The sequence below is a fragment of the Pleurodeles waltl genome, chromosome 5, assembly GCF_031143425.1.
Source record: "Pleurodeles waltl isolate 20211129_DDA chromosome 5, aPleWal1.hap1.20221129, whole genome shotgun sequence".
Lineage (NCBI taxonomy): Eukaryota > Metazoa > Chordata > Amphibia > Caudata > Salamandridae > Pleurodeles > Pleurodeles waltl.
Genome location: NC_090444.1, coordinates 388,632,147 through 388,645,574, shown reverse-complemented (window position 1 = coordinate 388,645,574; position 13,428 = coordinate 388,632,147). Strand labels below are relative to the sequence as shown.

At 42.8% G+C, this 13,428-nt stretch overlaps 1 protein-coding gene and 1 long non-coding RNA gene across 3 annotated transcripts in view; one reads left to right on the top strand and one right to left on the bottom strand.

The window, feature by feature from the left end:
* PLCB1 (phospholipase C beta 1) overlaps positions 1–13,428 on the top strand; it is a 2,042,221-nt gene that overhangs the window by 736,153 nt on the left and 1,292,640 nt on the right. The window lies entirely within an intron of this gene.
* Positions 1–13,428, bottom strand: part of LOC138297260 (uncharacterized) — a 146,187-nt gene that overhangs the window by 121,502 nt on the left and 11,257 nt on the right. The window contains exon 2 of the long non-coding RNA XR_011203980.1: positions 3,197–3,251. This is a non-coding gene — a long non-coding RNA (uncharacterized lncRNA). The remainder of the gene's footprint in view (positions 1–3,196; positions 3,252–13,428) is intronic.

Below are 13,428 nucleotides of genomic sequence, written 5' to 3'. Positions count from 1 at the left end.
TATTATATATCAATAGATTTTCCACCTAGCATTTTAACATGGAAAGCAGTGCAACGGATGGTCAAACTGCAGATGTCCCAAAAAGTAGATTGGGACAGATAGTAAGCAGATGTAAACCTCATGGACATAAAAACTAAGGCAGATTAGGGAGACTGGGGCAGCTGGCAGGTTGTTTGATGTGCTCTTTACTATTGTGAAAGAGGTCCGTATAGCTGTCCTGGAAACCACAACAATTACCAAAAAAGGAGAAATCGTCCCTTACCCTTGGGCAAGCTATGGGAAACAACGCACTCTGCAACACACAGGTCACATTTTAACTGTTCTGCTGTTGCTGTCATTTTACTGATGCAAACCCTACTTAGTATAACAAACAATGCACAAGAAGAGTGGCCACTGCATGGGGAGCTCTCAGTGATGGCATAGTCGGACCCACGCTTGGTTTTGGTGTTTTGTATGTTTGTGGATATCGGGCATCTCTGCCTGTGACCATAGCCAATGAACAACTAGCGAAGGTTTTATCTAGCTAATCCCATGTCAGTTTGCCAAACTGAGCCACGATGCCCACACATTGCTGTCACTGGCTCAATATGTGTGGATGTTCTAGAATGGTTAAGTGCATAAATTTGTAATGCAATCTCGCTGCGCTCTCTATAAATACAGATGGTAAAACGTTTAACTGAATTATTTTCATTTTCATGTCATTATAATAAATAACCCAAAAGGTTCCAACAGATGTATACATTTGTAAATAACAATCTAATTATGTAAGAAGTAGTTAATTAAACACACTTTTTTTTATAAAGCAACATTAGAAATCTTTATTAAAACAGTTTGTAATGTTTCTGACAACAAGCTTTCTTGTATTTGATTAGCTGCTGACAGAGTACATATAAAATACACCAATGCATAATGATGATCTCATCAACAATAATAATCTACCAACCACAGGCAAGCAACATTGATCTTTCTCTAATAATAAGCATTGGCAAAATAGCACGATGTACCGTTCAATGTTGGTGTAGAAAATAATGCATCTTGCATGGTCCTTTCTACAGCGAGTCATGATAGTAAATGCCGTCATCCATTCTCAGTTGGATTTCTGTGATAGCATGTAACTGGGACTACAAATGAGAACGTTTTTGCATTAAACACACCCAAAATGTTGGTGCTCAGATCGTGCTCATTGTGAAAGAACTTCATAGGCCCCAGATATGTAAAATAACACCCTTTAACTCTGCATGCATTCTGCATTACATTTACCATAAGTCTTCTTCCAGCTTTTTAGCATGTATATTTACTAAGCATATGCCCTCTCTCAACCTTCATTCTGGAGCTAAGATGTTTTTATCAGCACCTAATTCTAGAAATGAAAGGTGGGGAGGGGGGACGCTTAGATCTGAAGGTGTTGTACTGTGGTTCTTTCTGCTCGTCTCTTTAAAATCAGAGCAGAATCATCTTAATTTTAGGAAAAAATATGTTCATCGGGTTTTACCTCTAGCTCCTTCATTTTCTATAAGGCAAAGGGACCTTCATCTGAGGGTGTAAGTGGGCTCCATCAAATCCTATTCAGAGAGAAAGAGATTCGTTTTGTAAAACAAGAGGGTTTTATATGGGAAGGAAAAGATGGGATAATTTCTCCACTTTAAGGTTCTGCTAAAAAAATAAACATCCCCGAAGTGTTTGCCTGTGCATTAAATGTATTTTGAAAGTGAGCAGTTTTCAGAATCAAAATTCCTCTGGTGACGTTGTGCATTTTTTTTAACACAAACAATTGCATTTTTTTAAAGTCACAAGCAAACCATACATGCCATGATGTGCATCTTTGGCAAAAAGTCATACATTTGACAGAAACATTATGGCTACTATAATGTTTATACATCCCAGAGCAGAGAAAGATAAACATAGCTTATCAACGTGGTTGAAGTAAGGGCATGTAGTATACATTTGGTAGTAAGACAGGCTCCAATATTGGAGACTAGAACCATCTTAACCCTGGATGACACAACAATATTGCAAACGTAACATGAAACCCACACCCTCCCCAAAACCGTCATCATAATACTTGTTTGGAAGTGGAGCTCATATTATCCAACAACTCAGGAAGCGTAGTACGAATGTCATGCCATGGTGCTAGAACTTTCAACACCTGTAGCGTGTAACAGAGTAGAGCAAAGAACGTCAGTGGGCTGCTAGTGATTTCTAACAGGCAAGTGCACCAGAACAGCGGAGAAAGGTCAGGCTCAAGGCTTTGTGCATGTAGAGCAGGCTAACTGACACCTGCGGGGAAACAGAGAGGGCTCTACTCAGTGTTCTCCTCCTGAGATTGAAAGGATTCAAGGATATCATCCCACACCATAGTGATGGGGCATTCACACGGTCCATGGTATTCTTTGCTATGCAAGGTTCAACTCTCTTCTGTGCTCCATCGCTCTACATTCTCGGGGTACCGTAAGATGCCATGTGAGACTTTCATTGTCTTGTCAATAGGCATTTTGCCAGTAAATGTCGCATAACATTGAGACTTTAGGCCTAAGATATATCCCAAATAGACAGTGTTCAGGGGTACCCCAGTGATCAGACCCAACCAGATCCGCAAGGCTTTCGGAATGGCTGCCCAATAAGGGGACAGTGAGGGACAGGTCCATAGCATATGTAGTAAATCTGTGTCTTGTACGTGGCAATGAGGGCAGTTGGAGGAGGCAGTAGGAAACATGGAATGGAGTTTTCGAAGTTTGAGTTAAACTCTATGTAGAATTGAGAATTGTTTAAATTCAAAGCAGGATTTGAGGGAAACCCTACTGGCATATTCAATAATAAAGGTCAATTCTTTGTCATGTAAAATGCAGGAAAGGTCCTCTTCCCACTTGGCCTCTAGGGTGATCAGGTGGCACCAAGTTACAAGGGTAGACCCTAGTTTAACCATATAATTAGGTGCACAGCATGACCCAGGAATATCGACTGAGGCAGGTCCCTGAACATCTGTCAAGGAAATCTTTTTTTCACACTCCCTGCTCCTGCCCCCACCCCCGCTCTCTTCCTCTTGCTCACTTTCTCATGTTGCAGTGATTTACCCCACTCTTGCTCCATTTTCCCTCTGATTGTTATCTCTGTTTCTTCATCTTTTATTTTGCAAAGCACTAGCTCCCAACCCTCCCACGTTTCTCTCATATCACTTATGTTTGTGCTGTTCACTCACCTCATTGTTCTTTAAAACGCTGTATATCATATGTTTCCTTTTTCTGCGAGCTTAACTGAAAACAGAAAAATAAGACATAACATAAGGACAGAAAGACAAAAATCAAGGCAGTAGTTCTCACAACTAATTTATGTAAACCCTACTCAGCATACAGGTTTTGGCAATATTTCGGAATACACTTGGACAAGTAAATTACTCATTATAGCTTAAAGTTCGACCTGCTTGTGGCATAGCAGATAAGTGTCATGCTTAGACCTTCCTGCTTCTAAAGTGTTTGATATGCATACTCTAAAGATTTTAAAATGAAATGTACAGACATTAGTTGCGTATACCAAAAAAATGGAATGAAAGTGCAAGCTTATTTACTGATTTGGATGTTGCAAGTTCGTTTGCAGTATATGTCTTAAATCAACTTGAGGGAATGAAGTGTGGCTCTCAAATGAAGGCACAATGGTGATGACCTGATTTGCTTAGTGTTGATAGAATACCTAAAGGAGGCTGGATGGATGACAGTTGAATGCTTTTGAATTAAGCAACATTATTGATAATGTTTATTAATGTTTACATACTCCTCATAAATATTTGTTTTGATCTGGTCTGGTCCAGCTCTCGCAGTGCTTCTTATTTGAAATAAATAAACCCCTTTTCAAGCTTTTATGTGGGCACATCAGTGAGCTAAAGTGACCCCTATAAAGTTTAGCCATCTGCTAGATAATAGCAGACCAATTTTGGATAATTGTGTCGACAAGGCCAGTGTACAGTTGGATAGCTGGTTTAGCGGAGAGGTGGATCAAATCGCTACTCCTGTGAAACAGGTCTCTGCAGACGAAAGCATTCAGCAGGATGGTTCAGTTATGAATTTCTGACGTTAAAGAAGAGATGTAAGCACCTTTAGCATCTCTGGTGTAGAGTCTATGATCCAGCATGCAGAGCAGATGATCTGGTAGCTCTTAAAATCTACCATTGTCATATTAATCAATCTTGGCGTGATTACTATAATATGAAAATTCAATCTGCCAATAACCCTTTTTTGAGGATTTATCTCCATTGTCAAATCACTTACCTTATTATCCCAAATCTCAACTTCCATCCTGCCATTAGAGGAAGGCTGTAACACCGTAGCCCATTTCTTGAAAAGATGGCAAACATTTATGCCTCTTTTTCCGCTAACACCAGATATTCTCCATGCCTTAGTGTGTGATTTGATGCATTAGAAGACAGCTCCAAGCTGTTGAATTTTAATACCATTGATTTTGATGATCTGGCCTTATTATGCACTTAATCAATTCTGGCTCCTTGCTAGACCTAGTGTCTCCCTCTATTTTAGAGCTGGGTTTTTAGGTAGTTCTGCCTGTCTTATGTGAGCTGTTAATCTGCTTCCTGGTTTGTGGCTGTGTGCCTTATGTTATGGTGGTCCTACTTTTAAAACAAACCTCTGTTGCACCCCAATAAGACTGAAAACTATAATCCAACTTAGCTTCTTCCATTATTTTCCAAGATTACATAGAAGTTCATTAATACACTGCTTTCTAACTTTATAGAGGATAACGACCTGCTACGTAGGACTCATTTGGGCTTCTGCCCTTCCTATAGCACTGAATCAGCTTTGCTGCTAGCTGCTGAGTCCTTATGCTAGATTTTGGATACTGTGGATTCTGCAGCAATATTAATGTTGAATCTCAGTGCTGCTTTCGACACTGTGTACAACAACATTCTGACTGACACACTGGAACTGTGGTATTGGCTATAAGTCTTTGATGCGGTTTTCTTCCTTTCTGCTAGCATGCACCTTTCAGGTATCTCAAAAACCTTTCCCCTTGTAGGTTTTCCCACTATGGCAAGGAGTGCCTCAGGGTTGTTCCCCGAGTCCAATTTTTTAAAACATTAACATCCGCCCTTTGGCTAAGGCGATCTAATGCTTTGGGTTTACCATCATCTCATATGCTTATGACACTCAGCCTATCATCACTCTTTCACAGAACAGCAATCACACGGATTGGGGGTCATTACGAGTTTGGCGGGCAGAAAAGGCCGCCCGCTAATCTCCCATGGTCCCCATTAGAAGTTCCCCGCTTGGTCAGAGCGGGGAACAGCCCACAACATTGACACCGGCTCATAATTGAGCAGTGGCAATGTTGCGGTGCGTAGGGTGCAACAGCACCCGTCGTCCATTTCACTGTTTGCAAGGGGGCCCTGCACCACCCATGCTAAGTACATGGGCAGTGCATGGCCCCTTTGGGGCCCCCTGCAACTCATCTCTGCCAGCTTTTACATGGTAGTGCAACCGCCATGTATAAGCTGGCAGAGAGGGGGGTCGTAATCCCCAGGGCAGCTCTGCCTGCAGCGCTGCCCTGGTGGACTAGGAACACCAGCACCGCCAGTCCCTCCAGTGGAGGGAAACTGGTGATGCTGGAGGTCCGACCGTGGCCCAACTGCCACGTCATAATGTGGCAGTCTGACAACTGTCAAAGCGGTCGAACTACCACTTTGAGTAGGAAGGCCGCCAGGGTCGTAATAAGGAGCTTTGTGTATTTCAGAAGTTGCCATGCGGATAGCCTCTAACTGTTTAAAATTGAAAACAGGGGAGACTGAGGTGCTGATCCTAGGTAAACAGCCCAGTATTTGGTCTACTGTGCGGTGGCCCATTAGCCTTGGCCCTCTACCTCTTCCCAAGCCCAGGGTTAAAAATGTGGGCATCTGGTTTGAAAACAAACTTTCTTTTGACAGCCAAATCACTGCACTTGCAGGAAAATGTTTTGAGCTGTTAAAAACCTTTAAAAAATCTTCTGCTTTTTGCCAGAAGCCACTCAGAATATGGTGGTACAAACTCTGATTATATCCAGACTGGACTACTGTAATGTCCTTCACCTAGGTGTGCTTGAACAGATTTTATTGTGTACAGAATGCTGCAGTATGATTACTTCTCAAACTTCTAAAACTCGCTTCAATTGGGACTGTGCTTAGCAAGCTGCACTGGCTGCTAGTGAAGCAAAGACCTTCATTCAAAGCCCTTTGCTATTGTTACAATGTCGTATCCAACAATGGCCCACACTACCTTTGATCAGTGATTAAACCCTATATTCTATCCAGAATTCTGAGATCGGTTGACTCTAAGATCGCCATCGTGCCTAAAGTGAAAAGAGTTTGAATTGATAGTAGCTCTTTCAGCTACCTGGAATCCAAAATATGGAATTCTCTACTTCTTTCAATCCGTCAAGCCCCTTCTGAAGCTGTTTTTTAAAAAAAATTAAAAACCTGGCTCTTTAACCCTGGCTGAATTTTGAGGTAACATTTGTGCACTCTTCTCTCACTGAAGTCTACATCTTAGTGCTGCAACACTTCATGCAAAGTAGATGTGTGCTCTATAAGTCTCATGATTATTATTAAAATGATTAGTATTATTATTATTATTGTTGTTGTTGTTGTTGTTATTATTGTTATTATCATCATCAGCATTATTATTATTATTTTCTACCTCCAGTCCCTCTAAAAATTAGAGACCTAATCTCACAGTACCACCTGAAAACAGCAGTATATGAACCATTCATTAACAGGCTGGACTCCTAGGATGTTCTTTACAGGTCTCCCTTGCTCCCATGAAGGCAGCACTACTCTCAAAAAGTATGTCCATGTCACTTGTATACTCTAATAGCTACATTAGCTTTCAATAACAGCAAAATTATTTTAAAAATATGATACCTTAGTTACAAGGCCTTTCATCTGAATAAACTCACCTATGGATCCAAGCTGCTCACCATATTGGACAGCGAAAGATTACTGATAAACTGTAACTCACTGCACATTCCTTTACAGGTGCAGTGAATAGGGCTTGGAACCCTCTCCCTATTTACATCAGCACTTAACCTACACTTCTCACTTTTAGAAGCATTTTCTATTTCCTCTTCAATTAAATCATGTGTCTGCCCATCCAAAGGTTATTCTGTCTCATCATTTTGATTACCCTGTTGAAATATTATGTTACTTTAATACTTTTTCTGTACCTAATGCTCTCTATGATCTAGTTATGTCCTTCGTGTGTTATCAAGTTTCCTTTTATTATGATGCATTTTAGTTCTTTGTAATGTACCATAATACGAGCAGAAACAACATATTGTAGCCAGAGGCCTCCCTGGTTCATCCCGTAACATGGTAACATGCCATATAGATATATGGGTGATGGTGAAAGAGAGATTACTAGCGTTGGTTAACATGTTGCCATTGAGGATTTTATGTGTTCACCTCAGAAACCTTTTGGGTGTAAATTGCTGTATTATGAACATTTGGGATAACCCAGTTTTTCCAGAAATAATAAAGGTGCTGTTGATTTAAGAAATAAAATAAAAATAAAATACACTTGTATCAATTTCAATTGGATATTAGGTCATTTTAGAAAAAAGCTGAAAGTTATAAGATACTTTCATTGATACATGTACATTGTATATGGAGCAGGACATTGACTCCATTCCTGACCGTGGAGAAGTCACTTATGGGAGCTCTGTTAAACAAACCTGCAAGTAGAATATAGAGTCTACCTAGGCGCAACTAGGTAGACATGATTACAGAGCTACTTATGTGTGTGGCACAATCAGTGCTGCAGGCCCACTAGTAGCATTTGATTTACAGGCCCTGGCACCTCTAGCGCACTTTACTAGGGACTTACTAGTAAATCAAATATGCCAATCATGGATAAACCAATTACATACAATTTACACAGAGAGCATATGCACTTTAGCACTGGTTAGCAGTGGTAAAGTGCTCAGAGTTCAAAAGCCAACAACAACAGGTCCATAAAAGTAGGAGGCAGGAGGCAAAAAGATTGGGGATGACCCTGCATAAGCAAAAAAAGTCCAACAGTCCTGGTTTTGTAAAAAATATCCAGTGTATGAAACCACCACAAAACTGTATGTAGTCTGTGGACTTTTCATCCTTGGCGTGGTCTCCCTTAACTTTTTGCCTCTGTTCCCAGGTTGTTGGACTCTGATTTTAATGTTTTTGTTAATCTGAGCACTTTACCACTGCTGACCAGTGCTAAAGTGCAAGTGCTCATTTACAAAATGTGTATGTAATTGGTTTATCCATGATTGGCATATTTGATTTATTAGTAAGTCTCTAGTACAGTGCACTAGAGGTGCCCAGGGCCTGTTAATCAAATGCTACTAGTGGGCCTTCAGCACTGATTGTGCCACCCACATAAGTAGCTCTGTAATCATGTCTCAGACCTGCCATTGCAGTGTCTGTGTGTGCAGTTTTGCCAGGCCTAAACCTTCCCTTTTCTTACATGTCAAACACCCCTAAGGTAGGCCCTAGGTAGCCCCAAGGGCAGGGTGCAGTGTATGGTTAAGGTAGGACATATAGGCCCTCATTCTGACCCTGGCGGTCTTTGACCGCCAGGGCGGAGGACCGCGGGAGCACCGCCGACAAGCCGGCGGTGCTTCAATGGGGATTCCGACCGCGGCGGTAAAGCCGCGGTCGGACCGGCACCACTGGCGGGGTCCCGCCAGTGTACCGCGGCCCCATTGAATCCTCCGCGGCGGCGCAGCTTGCTGCACCGCCGCGGGGATTCTGACCCCCCCTACCGCCATCCAGATCCCGGCGGTCGGACCGCCGAGATCCGGATGGCGGTAGGGGGGGGTCGCGGGGCCCCTGGGGGCCCCTGCAGTGCCCATGCCACTGGCATGGGCATTGCAGGGGCCCCCGTAAGAGGTCCCCTAAATGTATTTCACTGTCTGCTGTGCAGACAGTGAAATACGCGACGGGTGCAACTGCACCCGTCGCACAGCTTCCACTCCGCCGGCTCGATTCCGAGCCGGCTTCATCGTGGAAGCCTCTTTCCCGCTGGGCTGGCTGGCGGTCTGAAGGAGACCGCCCGCCAGCCCAGCGGGAAAGTCAGAATTACCGCCGCGGTCTTTCGACCGCGGAACGGTAACCTGACGGCGGGACTTTGGCGGGCGGCCTCCGCCGCCCGCCAAGGTCAGAATGAGGGCCATAGTAATGTCTTTTATATGTCCTGACAGTGAAATATTGCTAAATTTGTTTTTCACTGTTGCAAGGCCTGTCCCTCTCATAGGTTAACATGGGGTTCCCCTTAAATCTGATTAAAGTGTAGATATCCTTTGGGAGCGGATGGACATGTGGAGTTTGCGGTCTCTGAGCTCACAATTTAAAAATACATCTTTTAGTAAAGTAGATTTTCTGATTGTGTGTTTGAAAATGCCACTTTTAAGAAGTGGGCATTTTCTTGCTTATACCATTTCTGTGATTCTGCCTGTTTGTGGATTCCCTGTCTGGGTCAGTTTGACAGTTGGGCTGGCTGCACCTCACACTAGACAGTGACACAAAGGGAGCTGGGGTGTAGTCTGCATTTCCTGATGAGCCATCTGTGCTACGAGGGAGGGGAGGAGTGGTCACTTACATCTGAAAGGGCTGTGCCTGTCCTCACACAATGCAGTCTCCAGCCCCCTGGTGAGTGTCTGGGGCCTGGCCTGGGCAAGACAGGATTTCATAATCAGGAGAGACTTTGCTTTGAAGTAGGCCTACTTCAAATGAGAAAATGGGTATAAGAAGGGCACCCAAAACCACAGATTTTATAAACCCTTCTGGAAACAAGAGGAACCTCTGCCTGGAGAAGAGCTGAAGACCTGAGGAAGAAGAGCTGCCCTGCCTGTGACTGTGCTTTGTGGAGCTATCCTGAAGTTGCTGCTTCTGCCAGAGTAAGAGGGCAAAGACTGGACATTGTGTGCCTTCCATCTTGGGAAGAACTGCCCAAGGGCTTGATTTAGGGCTTGCCTCATGTTGTTTGAAGTCTCAGGGAGAGCAAAGACTTCTCTCTGCCAGCACCTGGAGTCTCTGGAGAGACTCCTACTCTGCCCTGTGGTGCCCATCCAGTTCCTGTGACCCTGAAAGGAGAAGCTGGCAGCCTAAAGAGAAGGAAATCCACACACAGAGCGCCGTGCGGGAAAAGATTGCTGCAACTCTGATCTGCGGCTGAAGAAACAATGCGCCGCCGGCTCTGCGGCTGAAAATTGATCCTTGCCAGAAACGCGACCGAAGAATCGACGCACGGAGTAGGAGAAATGACGTGCAGCATCTCTGATGGAGGCTGGGAGATCGCAACCTGCACTGTGTGGTTTTCGGATCATCGTGCGGCCGGATTTCTGACACAAGCACCGCTGGGCGTGTAAAAACAACGCAAGGCCTGCCAGGACCCGAGAGTGCTGACCGGATCGATGCATCATTCTCCTACGGAGAGAAGAAATGACGTGTCCCGACCGGACGAAAGGAGAAATGACCCAAGGTACCGCTCATGAGTGGAATCGACGCATCGCAAGCCCTTTTTGACGCACACTCACCCGTGCGGGTTATTTTTGATGCACCCAAGGTACTTTTTCATGCTAACCGTGTTAGTGTGTGTTTAAAACTACTTAAAGACTCTTTTGCATTTTTATTAATAGCTTGACTTGTGTATTGTGGATTTTTGTCGTTTTGGTCTTGTTTTGTTTAGGTAAATATTTCCTATTTTTCTAAACCTGTGTTGTGTCTTTTTGTACTGTTTTCATTAAGTTACTGTTTGAGTTGGTACAAATACTTTACACCTAGCACTCTGATGTTAAGCCTACTGCTCTGCCAAGCTACCAAGGGGGTAAGCAGGGATTAGCTGAGGGTGATTCTCTTTTACCCTGACTAGAATGAGAGTCCTTGCTTGAACTGGGGGTAACCTGACTGTCAACCAAAGACTCCATTTCTAACATAGTTTTATAGATGGATTTATGGCACAATGACTGCAGAATGTTGACCTGTGCAACCCGGAATCTCCACTAGACATGGGTAATGCTATCCTACTTTCAAACAATGATAAAGCCGGTCTGACGGGCCCTCTTCTTCAATATGTGGCAATAGAAATTGGGAATGCAGAGAGGTGTCAATCAAAAACCTATTAAGGGTATCTGCAGTGTTATTTCATGGTAGGACATGCTCAGAGATTTTGCAATTAAAGCTCAACCGGTGCAGGCGTGAGCGGAGAATAACCTGGATTCCGGAATCATACCCTTTCTCTACAGCAGCACAAAAGCCTGAGCTGAATTTCCAATAGATCCCATCGCCCGTTCTTCTTCGATCCCTTGCATAAGCCGCGAGTGTTTAGAAGATTAACCTATATGTATAGGTAAAGATATACAATCACCAGTACTTCTTACTTGGTATGGAGTTATAATACTTAAAATATTATTTGGGATAAATAATATTTATGCAGTCAAGAATTAGTATTGGATTTTTTTTAATTATTTTATATTATTTATACAGTTATAAATGAATATTGGAATTTTCCTTACTTTTACTTTGACCAGAAATTAACACTTTAGTAACAAGATACCTTTCTTTAGGTATTACTAGTTCATAAAAAATAATATTTTGTGTATTTTAGCACTGGATACCTTAGCGTAATCAGGCGCAGGAGAGGCTGTGTACGAGCAAGCGCTTCCTTGAGAGACCATTTATTTGGATTTCAAGCTTGAGGTGTGGAACATTTAATTTTCCGAGGCAGTTAGTCAATATTGGAGCTTTGATTATTAAAGTGCTAATGCGTGCTAGGATTATCAAGATTGCCAAGGTCAAAGAAACAAAGATAAATGGGATTGGAAAAAATCACAGCTCTGTGTGCAAAATCAGGGAAGGCCTTGGAAATCGAAGCTCTTTGGTGGCTCAGTATTCCAATACATTAATTTCTTCTTATGCACTTCGGAACCCTGAGCTCATTTTACTCTGTTATTTATGTCCCTTATATTCACTCCAATCTGTGATTAGAGTGAGTGGTATGGAATAGGACACCAGAAACTGTTTTGACGTATATATATATATATATATGTTGTGATGGGTTGGTGGATGGCTGTGTGTGTGTATGATTTTCCAATCACAAAGTCTGAAAATATTTTTGTAAGGATTTAAGCAGCTACAAATATACATTTTACACTGAATACTGGAAGGGACACAATAGATTAAGGGATGCCACTGTTTAGCATGTCCAAAACATTAAGTACTACCTTTAAAGAAGGTGAATGTGATCAGTAGTTCATGGACCCAGTGGTGTTATCTGTGAACGTCGCTAGGTAACATAAGACAGTATGGACCATTTTCCACAAGCATGCATGGTGCAGCACAAAAATGCCATTATAATTCACTACACCGACTGTTCCACATTGTGTCATGACCTGCTCACACTTCTCATTTGACACATTTACTTATAGCTACCTTTTGTTTAATTTCAGCTGGTGGTTGCCGGTGGAGCCTACCAGCTCTCATTTTTGGGGAACGGCACATATTGATTCACACAGAAAGTGGAAAGACAGTAGAAGAGAAAGATGGAAAAATTATGACAAAGGGAGAAAGCAAGGACCTGCAAGAGTGAGATAATGGGGATCAGGAGCAGGGAGTCTCTGTTAGTTGATGAAAGAGGCATGAGGTGTACTCAAGACTATGCAGCCTTGGCAATAGGCTTGTGAAATTTAATATCACCAGCTGAGGGCTTCTGATCGGAGCTTTCGACACCAGCACTCATTGTTTTAGAAATCAAGCACTGTAGCTACCTAAAAGTATGTTACAATGCAGAGAGGCCCTAGTCTTTGAGGGGTTTTGAGTGCTATTGGTGAAAAGGTTAGAAAAATTGGTTTGAGGTGTGGTTTTTAATTGAATGTGATTGAACCCCATGCAGATGTGGCCATCCCCACTCCTACCAGCCCATTTGTCATTATCTAGGAAGCTCCATAGTAGATTCACCTCTTCCAGGAGATGTAGTTTTCAAACCTACTTGTGTGTAATCTAAAAGTGGGATCTCTTTGGGGTCATTTGAGTAGCTCCTCTTCAGTGATAAAATAATCCCTCAACTCCGGATCTCTTGGTACACATTGCTAAAACTGGTTCTACAAACATAAAGAAGCAAGCAGCTACTCATCAGACCAAGCACATCACGTCAGTCAGTAAATACCTAGGCCCAGTTTTAAGAAGCATTAGCGCCACACTAGCATATTTTTTTTTATGCTAATGTGGCGTTATGCATATTTACAAAGTGGCTCAATGCATGCATTGTGCCACTTTGTAACACTTTGCGCCACATTATGCATGTGTCATGCATAGTGTATGGAAAGGGGGCTTTTCCCAGCTGGGGTGGGGGGGCACAAAAATGGTGATGTTTAATCTAAGAGATTCCACTGCATCATTTTGTGCCGTTACTTTTAATGCCT